The sequence below is a fragment of the Furipterus horrens genome, unplaced genomic scaffold, assembly GCF_987537825.1.
Source record: "Furipterus horrens unplaced genomic scaffold, mFurHor1.1.pri manual_scaffold_8, whole genome shotgun sequence".
Taxonomy (NCBI): domain Eukaryota; kingdom Metazoa; phylum Chordata; class Mammalia; order Chiroptera; family Furipteridae; genus Furipterus; species Furipterus horrens.
Window position 1 is genome coordinate 21,960,523 of NW_028327178.1, and position 16,058 is coordinate 21,976,580.

The window sequence follows — 16,058 nt, forward strand, 5'->3', positions numbered from 1 at the left end:
TAATTCCAGTATTTTTTGGTTCCCCCTCATATATTTTTAACCAATGTCACCCCAATAAATTCAGTTATAAAGAAATTAATTAATTTCCTCTATCTTCATTTCAGATACTTTCTTAAATTTCATTAGATTGAAGAAGGCTGTCTACTTAAGTCATATATCAACATATACACACAGGCTCACACACATGCACCTGTTCTTGCCTGAATAAAATATGCACCTAATTAGTCAATATTTGGCATTTGCTATGGTTTTATGTTCAGCATTGCTTTTTGTTCTGAATATCTGACCTTGAGGTTCAACTACTTTAACATCGCTCATTATTATTCATGAGATGCATGCATACAGGGTGAGGAGTTCTCACTGAAAAATTTCCCTGAGGTCTGATTATGATGGCCAAATGCAGTTGACCACCCCACAGTTCTAACCATTTTATTTTAGCTCAGAGAACAATGACTATTTACACTGTGTGGTTTAAAGGGACAGAAATTATAGTAGTTGTGGTATAGAAAGAAAACCAATTTTTTCCAACCGGGGGAACAAAATCAATGATGCATTATTTTAGAAGCAAGAGTGAATGAAAGGGGGACAGCCGTGGAACCATTTCTACCACCAGATGGTGTTTGTCTGCTTCTATGTACTAATTACTATCAATAATTAAACACAGGTTTCTGATTCATATGCACAGAGGCAGTGATTCTTAAGTTAAACGTTTTAGAATCATTATACTACATTTTATAGGTTCAGCTAAACATAGCACTCTTGCTGATTATGATTAAACATACTGATATTAAATTACATATTGATCCCATAAATATCAATGCACATAGAGAAGCAATGAGGATATTGTAACTAGAAGGAGCATTTTAATTTGAGATAATAATAGAGACAGTTTTTAATGGAACGTCATGCAGAGGTTTGGATTCTCTCAGTTGTCTTTCATCACATAGAAAATAGATTTTATTTTTTCTTTCTTAATATGAAACATTAATTATATACTATGTCTAATTTTATAAAATATGTAGCCTGAATAAGTAGATTCAAATACCTTTAAAGTAAAAAGAAATAATTTGTGTTTTCTCAACATTATCTGAGATTTTTAAACATAACTTAAATTTGTTTTCACTTCTGTGAATGGTTATTAATTAAATAGACAGAGAAACTGTATTGAATACACCAAATATAGAAACTGTGAAAGTTATTTTGAAAAGGACATAGCATTGGATGATTTTTTTTTAAATACTCGTTCAGACTGGATACTATATGTGATCTTGTACTAAAACTCTTAACTAGACTTAGTATTTGTGTCCCTGGTAAAATTTTAAAGAGGAGGGTAGAAAGACCTCTGAAGTCTCTATAACTCTAAAATGAGATAATTTCATATTTTATTAAAAATCCACAGCTATTTGAGAGGAAGCTGCATTAGTGTAAATAGGAGCTAAGATTGCACTTAGAAGCCAAAAGTCATACTTGATGATTCACTCATTTCCAGGCATTTCATCTGCAGATCCATTGACTGATGCAGACACTTCACATGACCTGAATCCTCCTCCTCAATCAAAGACATCAGATGATGCAACACGTCTAAAGGACTATCAATTGTGAGTCATATATTCAGCTGAGCATGAGGAGACAATAAACAATGAAAATACTAATACGAGAAGAAGGGCACTGTTCTTTATAAAATTAGATAAATGAAGTAATGCTTCTTATTGCTAAATTGTTAGCTTCTTTGAAAAATATCATGCCCTGGTTATAGAATGGTGACAAAAGGAGCCCTGACTTTGGGTGATAAACAGAATAAAATATACAGATGATGTATTATAGGATGTACACATGAAACCAATATAATTTTATTAATCAATGTTAAGCCAATAAACTTAATAAAAACTTTAAAAAATAAAAACAAAGAACTCTCTAGGGCATGGACCACAGCAGAGCGATTGTGTGGAAGAGGGGCATGGATGGACGAAAGTGAAAAAGGGTATCAGGGAGACAAATGGTAATGGAAAAATACAATAAAAATTTTAAAAAAGAAATATTTGGAAAATTATAGTGTGAATATTTCAGATAATTATTTTTAGAGCCTCAGGTACTTTCTTAGAGCTTTTGTCTTCAAGGGGTTCCAAACACTTGGCAGTAGTTTTTAAATGTCACAATAGATCATTTTCTTTTCTTCTCTATCATTTTGGTTTGAAACCAGAGTGCCTATGCCAAGTAGGAAGGAGTTCAACAGTAGAGCAACAAGGCCCATGGTTTCAACAAGGTCAAAGGACTAACAAAAATGTATTCAGTGCAAACACAGCCCAATTTACCTAGTTTTATCAGGGCGGCCTCAGGAGCTTAACCATTCCATCAGCATCCTGTAGAATAATCCTGTATGGATATGTTTATAAAGGCAGGTCAGCAACAAAAGGGAAAAACTACTACTCTTCATCTTATGTCCTAATATCCTCATCTAGAAAAGAGATATATTAATATTCTCATGAAAATAGCATGTTCAATAGGAATGTTTGCCAATTAATGGAATAAAATTAATTTCAGATTTTAGCCAGCTCTGAGTGTTGTATTTTATCTCCATTTTCCTTCATTTAAAGATAAAACATTGTGTCTACAGACCTCAGAGCCTTCTTTCTACCAAGCAGTTATGATGAAAATGCTTGGGTTTTGTATTTTGGAGACTTTAGTTAATGTACAGAAAATGATATTGTCATTTTAGGTCAGCAATTTTCAACCACTTTCATCTCATGGCACACATAGACTAATTATTAAAATTCTTCAGCACACCAAAAAATATTTTTTTCTGATCTGACAAAAATAGGTATAATTTTGATTGATTTGCAAAAAATAATGATAATTGTAATTACCTATCCTTTTTGTTCCAAAGAGACTTTTTAAAATATCAGATACCTATAACTGTATATAAGAATTTCTGGTACCAAGAATTAACTAATCAGACACAACCTTTTTATGCAATGTGACCAATAAAATGCAACTCTATTATATGACCTATATATCTATGTTTCAAGACAGGGCATTCATACCAGATGGTTATTGTATGGGCTGATATCATTTTTTTTTAAATTTGTGAACCTAAGGGAAAAGAGGCCAGTACTCTGACTAAATAGTCAGGTACTGCATGTTTTAAAAATTCTTGCAGCACACTAGTTGAAAATCGCTGTTTTAAGTTGATAAACTCATTAAAATAAGCATGGTTTTGAAGTAACCAAGACAATTAGTGTAAGATTACTAATATGTTCAGTGTAATATTTTTACTATATTGATCTGGTTATAAAGACACATTGGATAATAAAGTATGAATTAAAACAATAGGAATAGACAAGAAACACAACAGGTTCTATATGTTATAGAAAGCTGATATATATGGCAGGCAAGTACCATCTATAGTAAATTTAGTGATGTAGAAAACTGAGAACATATTTTTACTTTTCTTGCACTGTGCTGCAGAGTGAAACCCCAATAACTGCTGTCACAATGTAAACTAAAGCAAACACCAGAACATCACGAGGTGCTATAAAGATGATACAAATATCAAACTATTGTAGCTAAATCTACAGAGACCTGAAAAGAGGAAATGAAGTTCATGTTTCACACACAGATATAAAGAACCATGCTAAACACGTAAGCTGATGTCCAGGCACACAAGGAAACATTACTCATAAGTTCACAAGGCATGTTTCAAATGTAGAAATAGCCAAAACACGACTGCACGTAACAGGCACACTGTGATGCAGATCTGCATGGACAGATGGGCCCTGGGAAGAGAAAATTCTGTCCAACTGCCTTTCACAGATCAGAATGCATTTTTGAGTGGATGAGAATGTTATTACTTTTAGAGTTTCTACATGACACCATTATCTGTACCAGAATATTAGTGCCAAGTCCAACTGATAAGGAGCCCTAAATAAGGCAACACTTTGGATATCAATCCTGAGACATCATTAGAAATTACAAGGAAGTGTGGTTCAAAAGAGTTGGGCAATGCCTCCCCACACTAAGCCACTTAATCATTTAATCATCTGATTCTGAAGGGGCTTGTGACCTTGGCATCTCTGCAGTAAAGGGAGTCACTCCAACAGGTACTTCAGTAATTGTACATTATGCTTCAAACCTGGTGACATGTATTTATTTAGTCAGGCCCAAGTACAAAAAGACAATGGATATTTCAGGCAGCATTAGATTTACTTTTTAAAACTTATCTTGGGTAACAGTGCCTAACTTGTGTCTTGGAATTTTTATCAGCTCTCTGTTCTTAGATGTTAGTTTTGACTCCAGTCAAAACTGCAGTATAAAAGCAGCAACAAAACACTACTTCCATCCTTGCCTTCTTGAAGGAATCCTTGTTTTTAAGATTTTCCTGGATTTTTTTCAAGTTGTCCAGTGACTTCAAAATGTCCTGATATAGAGAAAAAGTATTCACTGATCACAGAGAAAACTTAGCTGTCTTAGTATTTTATTTTAATTTGTTTTATTTCCTTTTTCTTTCTTCCTTCCTTGGACCATGCTATATCTTGGACATTACTATCTATTTAGTGTTAGATGTTTTGATGACAGTTCATTATTTTCTAGAACTTCAGTGGAACTAATCAGCACTTCTTGAGCATGACTGTATATCAAATGGGCTAAATGTGGTTTGATGCCAAAAGTTAATTAGTAGGTTATACTTTAATTTTAAAAAAAAACGATTCCAGTAAAAAATGAGAGGGGGACAGAAAAAATGTACAAACCAGACTGAATTAATTTCAGTAATTTCTAATATATGTTATTGTGTAGTTACCTAAAAATATAATATTTTAATATGCTTTATTGATTATGCCATTACAGTTGTCCCAATTTCTTTTTCCTTTGTTCCCCTCCACCCAGTGACCCCCCCATCCCTCCCTCCAGTTGCCCGCCCCCTTTAGTCCATGCCCATTGGTTGTGCACATAGTTCTTGTCAACTTCTTCCTGTCTACTCCATTCTCTCCTATTATGCTTCTTAATTCCTGTACCATATCCCTTTCTTTCCCCACTTCTTCCTCCCAGCTGACCTCCCCCCATAATATTCCCCATACCTATAATTCTTTTTCCACTCTTGTTGCCTACTTAGTTTGTCTTTGTTTCGATTCCCTAGCTTCTTTGTTGGTTGTTGTGATACAGTTTTCATTTTAATGTTCATAGTTTTGAGCCTCTTTTTTCCTAAACAATTCCCTTTAACATTTTATATAACAGTGGTTTGGATCTAATGAACTCCTTCAGTTTTACTTTGTCCTGGAAGCACTTTCTCTGCCCTTCTATTATGAATGAAAGCTTCATTGGATAAAGTAACCATGATTGTAGGTTTTTGCTTTTCATTACTTTGAATATTTCTTGCCAGTTCCTTCTTGCCTGCAGAGTTTCTTTTGAGAAATCAGCTGATAGTCTTATTGGGACCCCTTTGTATGTAATTCTCTTCTTCTCTCTTGCTGCTTTTAAGATTCTCTCTTTATCCTTAATTTTTGACATTTTGATTATAATGTGTGTTGGTGTGGTTCTCCCTGGGTCCAGTTTTATTGGAACTCTCTGCTTCCTGGACCTATAAGTGTATTTCTTTCCCCAAGTTAGAGAAGTTCTGCTTCATTATGTTTTCACATAATTTTTCAATTTCTGGTTTTTCTTCTTCACCTTCTGGCAAACCTATTATTCAGATGTTGGCCTGCTTATATCTGTCCCATAGGTTTCTGAGCTTCTCCTCATTTTCCTCACTTTTCATATCCTCTTTCTGCACTGGTTGACTGTCTGTTCCTTCCTTATGTTCCAATTTTTTTATTTGAGTCCTGGTTTTCTTTCCCTCACCATTAGTTTCGTATGTGTTTTCATTCATTTCAGCAAAACTAGCCTTCATTCCTTCCCAGTCTTGTTTCAGATCTGCTGTTAGGTCTGTATGCATTCTGAACTGTGCCTCAGAACTGCGCCTCAGAAAGATTTCCTACCTGCTGAGCTGTTAGATTAGATATTTGCTGTCTGATCAGCTGTGTCACCAGGATCTTTATCATAATCTGTGTCATCCTGACAGTTTTGTATTTATCTTTCCTTCCTGTGGGTCCAAGTTAGATTCCTGCTGTTCACTCTCCACTGAGAGTCTGGGAGCCTCCTCTTCCATCTCCAGCCCTCACAGTCCAAGGCAATGGGAGTCTGCCTTCTCTCACATGGGAATCACGAGTTGATGAGTTTGGTCTGCAGCCAGAGGTGGTCCCAAGGCGCTTCTCACCTCTCCCTAAGTATGGGTATCTGTGCTTACCGCTGTCTCACCACCATCACTGCAGCTGCCGCCACCAGCACAGCTTGACCTCTCCTCCTTGGCTTTACCACTCCTACCCGTCCAGACGAGCGCCACTTCTTTATAACTTCATACGCTGGACTTCCATGTAGCTTTATTTCCTAGAACTTCTGGTTATTTCTGGTCTTGTGGTAGTTGTATTCCTTCTTAGTTGTAGAGGGAGATGGAGCATGTCAGTCTAGGCCTCCATCTTGGCCAGAAGTCTCACCTCTCAAAAAATAAGATTTTAATAGTTGTAATTTGATGTATGATTGTTAACTTTTCCTTTTTCCAGATTACGCATACTTTTTCGGGTTTCAAAGGATTTCCTAAGTTAAAATTTTCAATTTCTTTTCTTTTTTTTTCCTTCTCACTATTAAATCAATATTATTAAAACTTGACCTTAATTTTCCCAATATTGCTCATGAGTATGTGTCCTGCCTTTCAAGAAGAGATACTGAAAAGAGAGGCAAAATACCATAATTATGATATAATTTTTAGAGGATCAAGATTTCCCATTTATTTGTTAGTTTCCCAGAATAGAGAAGAATCTTTGATTTACCAATATATTCTTTAAAATAAAAGTCACAAAAATGACTCTAAGAGAAGTCACAAAAGGATTTTATTTCAAAGCATGCTATGAGCAATCGCCACTAGTTTTTCACTGGAGAGAAGGTCCGTGTTTGTAAAGAGAAGATAGAATAATGACTGATGAACACTAAATTTGTGAAGTAGAGTGTGCTGTAAGATAGAGGATGTTTGCATAAAGCAAGAATGATGATGCTAGACTTCCGGCCAAGATGGAGGCTTAGACGGACACGCTAGGTCTCCCTCTACAACTAGAGAGGAATACAACTACTTCAAAACAAAGGATAACTAGAAATTCCAGAAAATAAAACTACACGGAAGCCCAACATATGAAGTTATAAACCAGCGGTGCCATTTGGGCAGGTAAGAGTTAAAGAGGGCAGCGCTGTTTGCGGTCGCACCTGAGACAGCGGCAGGGCGGCGAAAAATCCCGGCGGCAGTCAAGCCCCTGGCAGTGCGCGACCCCAGCACTGGGGAAAGCAGCCACCGCATCGCCTTGAACAGTGAGGCCCAGGGGGGCGGGAGGACGGATCCCGGTCTCCTAGCTGAATAACTGTGTGAATCCATCTTGGACCCCCGCCCCCAAAGAAAGCACCACAGGGCTGCGAAATAGGTCGCGGACAGGCAGGCGCAGGTCGCTGGATCGTGATGCGTACACAGGCACTGCCCCCTACAGCCGGCCCAAGAAAACAAAACGCATCTGTCAAAATGAGGCAGACAACTATAGAAATACCGGTGACACAGCTCACCAGGCAACAGATAGAGAACCTGACAGATGAACAGATAAGAAACCTGTCAGAAGCTCAGTTCTGGGCCATTGTTATCAGGTGGCTTACAGAATTCACAAAAGAGCAGGAAAAAGATAAGAAAGAAGCGAAAAACATTCATAACGAAAGGAACAAAACCGCATACGAGACAGATGGTGAGGAAAAAAAATCCAGAGTTCATTTCAACAAACTGGAATATGGAGAAGGAACAAGCAGTCAACCAATGCAGAGAGAGGAAATGGGAAGCAACAAGCAGAGGATCAGAAACCTCTGGGACAGCTATAAAAGGCCCAACATAAGAATCATTGGTTTGCCAGAGAGTGAGGAAGATGAACTAGAACTTGAAAAATTGAGTGAAAATATAATAAAGGAGAACTTCCCAGACTTGGGGAAGGGAATGGACTTGCAGGTCCAGGAAGCAAGGAGAGTTCCCAAGAGACTGGACCCAGGGAGAACCACTCCAAGACACATTATAATCAAAATGTCAAAAATTAAAGATAAAGAGAGAATCTTAAAAGCAGCAAGAGAGAAGAAAAGAATTATGTACAAAGGGGTCCCAATTAGACTATCAGCTGACTTCTCAAGGGAGACCCTACAGGCAAGAAGGGACTGGCAAGAAATATTCAAAGTAATGAAAATCCAAAACCTACAACCACGAATACTCTATCCAGCGAAACTGTCATTCAGAATAGAAGGACAGAGAAAGTGTTTCCAGGACAAAATAAAACTGAAAGAGTTCATTAGATCTAAACCACTGTTATATGAGATGTTAAAGGGACTGGTTTAGAAAACAGAAGCTAGGGAGATGAAACAAAGGCAAACTAAACAGGCAACGAGAGTGGAAAAGGAACTGTGGGTACGGAAAGTATATTGGGGGGAGGTCAATAGGGAGGGGGAGTGGGGAGAGGGAGGGAGATGATATAGGAATTGGGGATCATGGTAGGAGGGAATGAAATAGACGGAGAGAGGTTGGGAGGAACTGTATGCACAACTAATGGACATAATCTAAAAGGGGGGGACAACTGGAGGGAGGGGGGCCACCGGGTGGAGGGGAGCAGAGGGAAGGGAAATTGGCACAAATGTAATATTTTAATCAATAAAACACATTAAATCTGAAAAAAAAATAGACATTTTTAACTGAATCTAGAGTGTTTACTAAAATTGGCCAGATATTAGGCCATTATCGTGTCTCAATAAATTTCATTCCAATAAAAAAAAAAAAAAAAAAGAATGATGATGCTAAAGACTTATTTCCCCTTCAGTTTTTTGTTTTGTATATGCACATTGCTATACCTGGACTTTTGGCACTGCAGGTGGTTCTTGATGCAGGGTGCATTCAGTAATATGGAGATTATAGCTGTTTTCTCTGCATTAGAGAATTGTTTCTCAGTATTGAGTGATTGAAAGGAGGCTTAAAGGTCATGGAGTTCTAAACCTTCCCACCGCTACACCTCCTATCTAATACTTGTTAATGGTTTCAGCTCCCTGAACTTCACCTTTAACTGCATTATATACATAATAAAACTTTTCACATGCTATGGAGTTCTGAGGATTCCCAGGTGAAATCTATGACTTTCAGCTTGCTCATTTCATTTGGTAGTGCTGGGACCATGGGAAGAACATTCAGAAATGCATATTCATTGTATGTAGAAGTTCAAGAAGTTCACATTTTGTATGCATTTATTTAATGTAATCTTTAGGCACAGTTGATATCTAGTATGAGGCTTTGAAGTCTCATACTAAACATCTAATTTTATAACATCTGTGCCTAGGTAAAAGAAATAGCTCAGAACTGATATGTTACTGTAAGTCCAAGGGGAAGTTCAGATCTTTGTCTCTGAGATAGAATTCAAAGTGAGTAGATAGTTGAAAACCTATTTAGAGGAATACTTAATTTTTGGAAAAAATTAAATTATAGTTGCATGATAAATTATACAGAGTCCATCTCTAGTTTAAATCACTTTTCTGCTTTGTGTTTTCCAGTCATTTTTTCTTTATATGCATCTGCTTTAATATTTACCTTAACTTGGTTGTATGCATCCTCAAGAATCATTAAAGAGCAAACATTAAACTGAGTTAAATTTAAAGATTTGATTTTCTTTATTAAACAAGTTATGAATGAGATAGCATTCCATGTAGCAAATAGAAGGGCACTCCCATGAGTTGTACACAAATGAAAGGTTTCTATAGGCAGAAAGAGAGTGGAACAAGGAAGTTAAAAGAGGGGATTATTTCAGGCAAGGTCACCTTGCCTTAGCTGAAAGCAGGGTGGTCTCTCTTATTGCGTAGATTTCTCACTAGTACTGACCAGAAAATTCTGGACTGATTTGTTTAAATTCCACTACTGAGAGAGGCAGAAATTGCAGTTAGCCTAGGTATTAAGTCTCGGTGGGACTTAGCAAAGGTGACTTCATTTTGGTCCTGTTGTTTCTTTTTAACAAAATTTATCTTTGTAAACTATGAAGCACTGCTAAATGCACAAACACACCAATTTTTTGGTAAACTTTTTGACATATAGCATATACACATAAGAGAACAGAAATTTTTGCTCAGCAACTAAGTGAATTTTTAAAAATCTCAGTAACTACTGCCCATATTAAGACATATACACACACACACACACACACACACACACACACACACACATACACACATATATCCGTCGTCGGCAGCCGTCCGTCTCGAGAGACGATGGTGTAGCTTCTTAAGAGTCTATCTGCATCGCCGAGAATGGCTGTGCAGTCCGACTCGGGAGTGACACGGTATCTGTCTCCTCCCGTGTTGAATCGACATCTTGCGATGACGCTGGAGTATCCTCTCCAGTGAAGCTGAAGCTACAGAGCCTGGGCAGGGTGATATGGAGGGTCTGCTGTTGCCCATGCAGCAGACCCCCCCTCTCTTCGCAGCTGAAGGATCCAAGGGAAAGACGGAGTCGATACAGCTTGGCTTCAGGTGCGCCGCAGGAGTTGCCGGTGTTGACTACAACATCAAACCGCCTTAGGGACTCCGGCTCCAGATTTTCTGTCGGGGTTTACTCCCTTAGCCTTTCCCCTGAAGAGGTATGCCGCAAGGCAGCGGAGGTTTTTTGGAGTCAGAGTTTTCCTTCTCTGATGTGCCCTGACTGGAAGATTGAACCAGCGACACTTAGCTCGCAGGCCGACGCTCAATCCACACACACATATATGTGTATATATACATATATATATAATTAGAATATTAACATCCCAGACATCCTCATTGTGCTTCATCTCAGTTATTGCCTCCTCTAAAGATAATCACCACATGACTTCTATTGATTAGTTTCTTTTCTGATGAAATTTAAATAAGTGAATCTTCTAGTGTGTACTTTTTCCTGTCTGGTAGCTTTCACTCAACATTATATTTATGAGACTCACCCTTACCACATAGAGCAGGATTTTGTTCTTTTTCATTCCTGTATAGTATCCTACCACACAAAGTTACATATTTATCTAATCTAGTATTGATAGGAAAAGCTAGCTGTTTCCACACTTTGGTTATTGCAAATAATGCTACTATAAACATTCTAGCACCTGTATGTAGTGTATGAAATTTAGCAATGGTTGGAATTGTAGGGCCAAGACATTTCTCTATGTTCTGCTTTAGAAGACACTTCCAGTTTCTCAAAATGCTTGTTACTAGTATAAAAATCCCAAGGAGTGACTACATTCTTATCAACATGTCATATTGTCTTTTCCCACCTGTGGGGGCTTTTAGTTTGCAATTTTTTCCAATGATTGCTGCTGTTGAGCTGCTTTCATATAATCACAAGCCTTTGGGATATTGTATCTTTCTTAGTGAGGCATCTCTACAAGGCATTTGTCCATTTTTATTTGAAAGTTTGTCTTCTAAAAATTTATTTCCTTTGCATATTTCTGGATATAGCTCCTATATCAGAAATATGCATTGTAAATATATCCTCTAACTCCTGCTCTGTGGCTGACATTTTATGCTCTCTCGTGTCATTCATAATTTGTATGATTCACTCTTTTTTTTTCTTGTCAGTGTTGCCAGGAATTATCAATAAAGTTAACCTTCTCAAATAAATTACTTTATATTTGTTGGTTCTCTTTACTGTAGTGTAAAAAATTATCATGAATAAATGGGAACTTAATAGAATATTTGAAGAGAGCAATAATGGAGGCCTTTGGTTTATTTTTGGGGGAATTTCTGGTACATAGCCAAGAATATATCAAACTGACCTAAAGTATTTCACTAGAAGTAGTATTATAAGAATTCAAGTCAGGGAAAAAAAATATATGATGCTAAACCAGACACTTCAGAGTCTACATGAAACTTTAACTGACTCTTAAAAGAGAGAGATGTGGACAGACAAAGGATATGGAAGAATGCAATCTGAGTGTAAGAATCAATGAACCAACAGTTATGGAGAGAAGGCTCCATAAGGATAGACTAAACAGGGCAGCGAGTGATAGCTGTGAGATAGTATTGACCAATCGTGGTGGAAGTTACCAGATAAAAGAAATGTAAGTGCAATTGTGATCTAATACGTTTTCTCCCAGTTGAGAAAAGGCTTCCCATTTCCCCTGTAGTCTCTAAACTCCATGAGGGCAAGGATCATTTCTGTCACTTTGGCCAGTTCATATCTCCTATTTACAAAACACCTAGGAGGTAGTACCTGTTTAGTAAGTAATTTTGAAAGAAAGAAAAAAAGAGGGGATAGAAAGATTATAAACATTTTTAGATTTGGCCTAATTAATTTTTAACTCATGAGCCATTACAGCTTAATTTAGATTGGCACATAGTAAATATTGAATGTATTGAAGAAAAAAACAAATGTAAAAATGGTGCATGGTGAAGGGATTTCTGTGATACCAACTAAAAAAGCATTTGCCTTGCAGGATTTTGACGTGGGTGAGCTTGTAATATAAATCTATTCCATTACCTTAGAGCCAGCATTCTTAATAGAATGACATGAACATTAAAACAATTATCCATCATCAGATACTTCATTTGACTCCACCCGTATATGAGTAAATTGCCTTTGTATTCGTCGTCGGCAGCCGTCCGTCTCGAGAGACGATGGTGTAGCTTCTTAAGAGTCTATCTGCACCGCCGAGAATGGCTGTGCAGTCCGACGCGGGAGTGACACGGTATCTGTCTCCTCCCGTGTTAAATCAACATCTTGCGATGACGCTGGAGTGTCCTCTCCAGTGAAGCTGAAGCTACAGAGCCTGGGCAGGGTGATATGGAGGGTCTGCTGTTGCCCATGCAGCAGACCCCCCCTCTCTTCGCAGCTGAAGGGTCCAAGGGAAAGACGGAGTCAATACAGCTTGGCTTCAGGTGCGCCGCAGGAGTTGCCGGTGTTGACTACAACGTCAAACCGCCTTAGGGACTCCGGCTCCGGATTTTCTGTCGGGGTTTACTCCCTTAGCCTTTCCCCTGAAGAGGTATGCCGCAAGGCAGCGGAGGTTTTTTGGAGTCAGAGTTTGCCTTTGTATTACTAATATAGGTATTGATAAAGAATACTAAAACTCATTGCAACATTTTCAAAACCTTTCAAATTCTTTTTGCCTAAAAGGAAGTTATAAATAGATTCACCAATACTTTTAAGTAAGGAAATGAAGAAAGTATAGATTAAACAATATAGTTAATAAACTATATAAACTGTAAATAAAACTTTGTATTAAATTAAAATAAAATGAATAGACTTCCACCCAAGATGGAGGCCTAGACAGACACGCTGCATTTCCCTCCAAAATTAAGAAGCAATACAACTACCTCAAAACTAGAGACAACCAGAAGTTCCAGAAAATCAAGTTGCATGAAAGTCCAACAAACAAAGATATAAAGAATAAGTACTTATCCAGACAGGTAGGAGAGGTAGAGCCAGGGTGGAGAGGACATGATGTGGTGGTGGTGTCAGTGGCAGGCTCGCAGAAAATGCAGTCACACATTTTAAAAACTAGGGAAGGACACTTGGGGAGTGCTCCCAGCACCAGACCAGATGGCACAGCTCATGGTTCCAGCACCAGGGAAAATAAAGCCTTATTGCTCTGACTGTGCAAACCAGTGGGGATTGAAGTGGAGGAAGAAACTGCCAGTCTTTCAGCAGAGTCCACTTGTCTAAAGGGCCCCCATGGTCCTGGAACATCTGCAGACCTACCCACTCTGAGAACAATGGCCAGGGAAACAGCTGGAGAGGCACCAGTCCCATACGGAAGTGGAAAAAGTGCCTGGAAAAGGGGAGTGCTGGGCAACCTACATTGTTCCCTCTCAGACCCCTCCCCCACACACAGCACCACATTATGGTGAAATGGGTTGCCCATACTGATGAATCTTTAAGGCTCCACCCCTTACAATGTAACAGGTGTGACAGCTCTACCTAAGACACAGAGGCAAACAAACACAGGAGTCTGTCAAGATGAGGATACAGAGAAGTGTGGACCAAAATGGGGACTTGATCAGGGTCCAGAGGGAGAACTAAGCAACGAGGAGATAGCCAACCTAACAGATGAGGAGATAGCCAACCTAACAGACATGGAGCTCAAAACACTGGTGATAAAGATGCCCATAGGCTTGACAGATATGTTTAAGTATGGCAAATGCATAAGGGGAGAAATGAAGACTATGCTAAATGAAACAAAGAAAAATCCACACAAAACCCATAATGAAGGGAAAGAAACTGGGGTTCAAATCAATCATATGGGACACAAGGAAGCAAAAAACAGCCAACCAGTACATAATGAGGAAACAAGAACTGAAAAAAATTAAGAGAGGCATAGGAACCTCTGGGACAACTTTAAACATGCCAACATCAGAATCATAGGGGTGCCAGAAGGAGAAGAGGAAGAGCAAGAAATTGAAAAGTTATGAGAAAAAATAATGAAGAAAAAATTCCCTAATTTGGCAAAGGAAAAAGACATACAAGTCCAGGAAGCACAGAGAGCCCCAAACAACTTGGACCCACAGAGGACCACACCAAGACACGTCATAATTAAAATGCTAAAGGTTCAAGATAAAGAGAGAATCTTAAAGGCAGCAAGAGAAAAGCAGAGAGTTACCTACAAAGGGGTGCCTATAAGACTATCAGGTGATTTCTCAAAAGAAACTTTGCATGCCAGAAGGGACTGGCAAGAAGCATTAAAGGCGATGGAAAGCAAGGACTTAAAATCAAGATTACTCTATCCAGCAAAGCTATCTTTTAGGATGGAAGGGTTGATAAAGTGCTTTCCAGACAAGGTAAAGCTAAAGGAGCTCATCATCACCAAGCTATTATTATATGAAATGTCAAAGGGACTTACTTAAGAAAAAGGAGATCAACACTATGAACATTAAAATGACAACAAACTCACAACTATCAACAACTGAATCTAAAAAGTAAAAACAAAATCCAACTAAGCAAACCAGAAGAGGAACAGAATCATTAGGTATGGGGATCATTTGGAGGGTTATCAGCTGGGAAGGGAAAGGGGGAGAAATGGGAAAATGGTGCAGGGATTAAGAAGTATAACTGGTTGGTGCAAATAGACAGGGGGAAGTTAAGAATAATGTAGGAAAGGGTGAAGCCAAAGAACTTATATGCATGACCCATGGACATTAACTAAGGGGGGTGGGATTGCTGAAGAGATGGGGAGGGTACTGGGCAGAGGGAGCAAAGGGGAAAAAATGGGACCACTGTAACAACATAATCAATAAACTATACTTAAAAAAATAAAATGAATAAAATGTATAAAAACAATCATATCATGAGTCATCAATTCAACTGGATTTCTTAAAACCAAATTGAATTCAAGTGTTCTGTTCACTCTTTCTCTGTATAAATAGACATTTGTAATCAGAATCTAAAATAAAGTAGGGTAAATGCTGAACTATTTCAACAATCAAAGAATCATTCTGAAGTAAATTCTGCCACTTATACAGAACAGACTGTGTTTCCCAAGGCAGGAACTTGTCTGAGACTGTGTGTTTTGGGTGGCAAAAAGGTGGTTACCTAGCAACAACCCTTCCTCCCAAGTCTCTGCTACAAGAGTGGTACTGCTCACGTCAGCAAATTGATTACTTGTTTGCTGGATCTAAAAAGAACAATGTAATAATGTGGTAGGGTGTGAATCTCAATAATGAGAAACAGGTTTTTTACTCTATATTGGATCAGCTCCCCACTCCTCATCTAGTTTTGCTACAAGCTCTTCCAAAGAGAGTGGATACTGAATAATAAGCTATTCACCAAATAAAAATGAAGAAAACCTCTGGCATTTTAATTAATAGCACTCAAGTTCAGTTTACTTTTAAAGCAAGCAATGAAATAGTTACTACATTCACAATAGCATTAGCTTTGAGCAAGAGGTAATCTTATTACAATGTGTCCTTAGAAATGAGTCAGCCCAGGCTAGGGGTAAGGTTTTGTAGAAATAGTTTAAACAATCTAA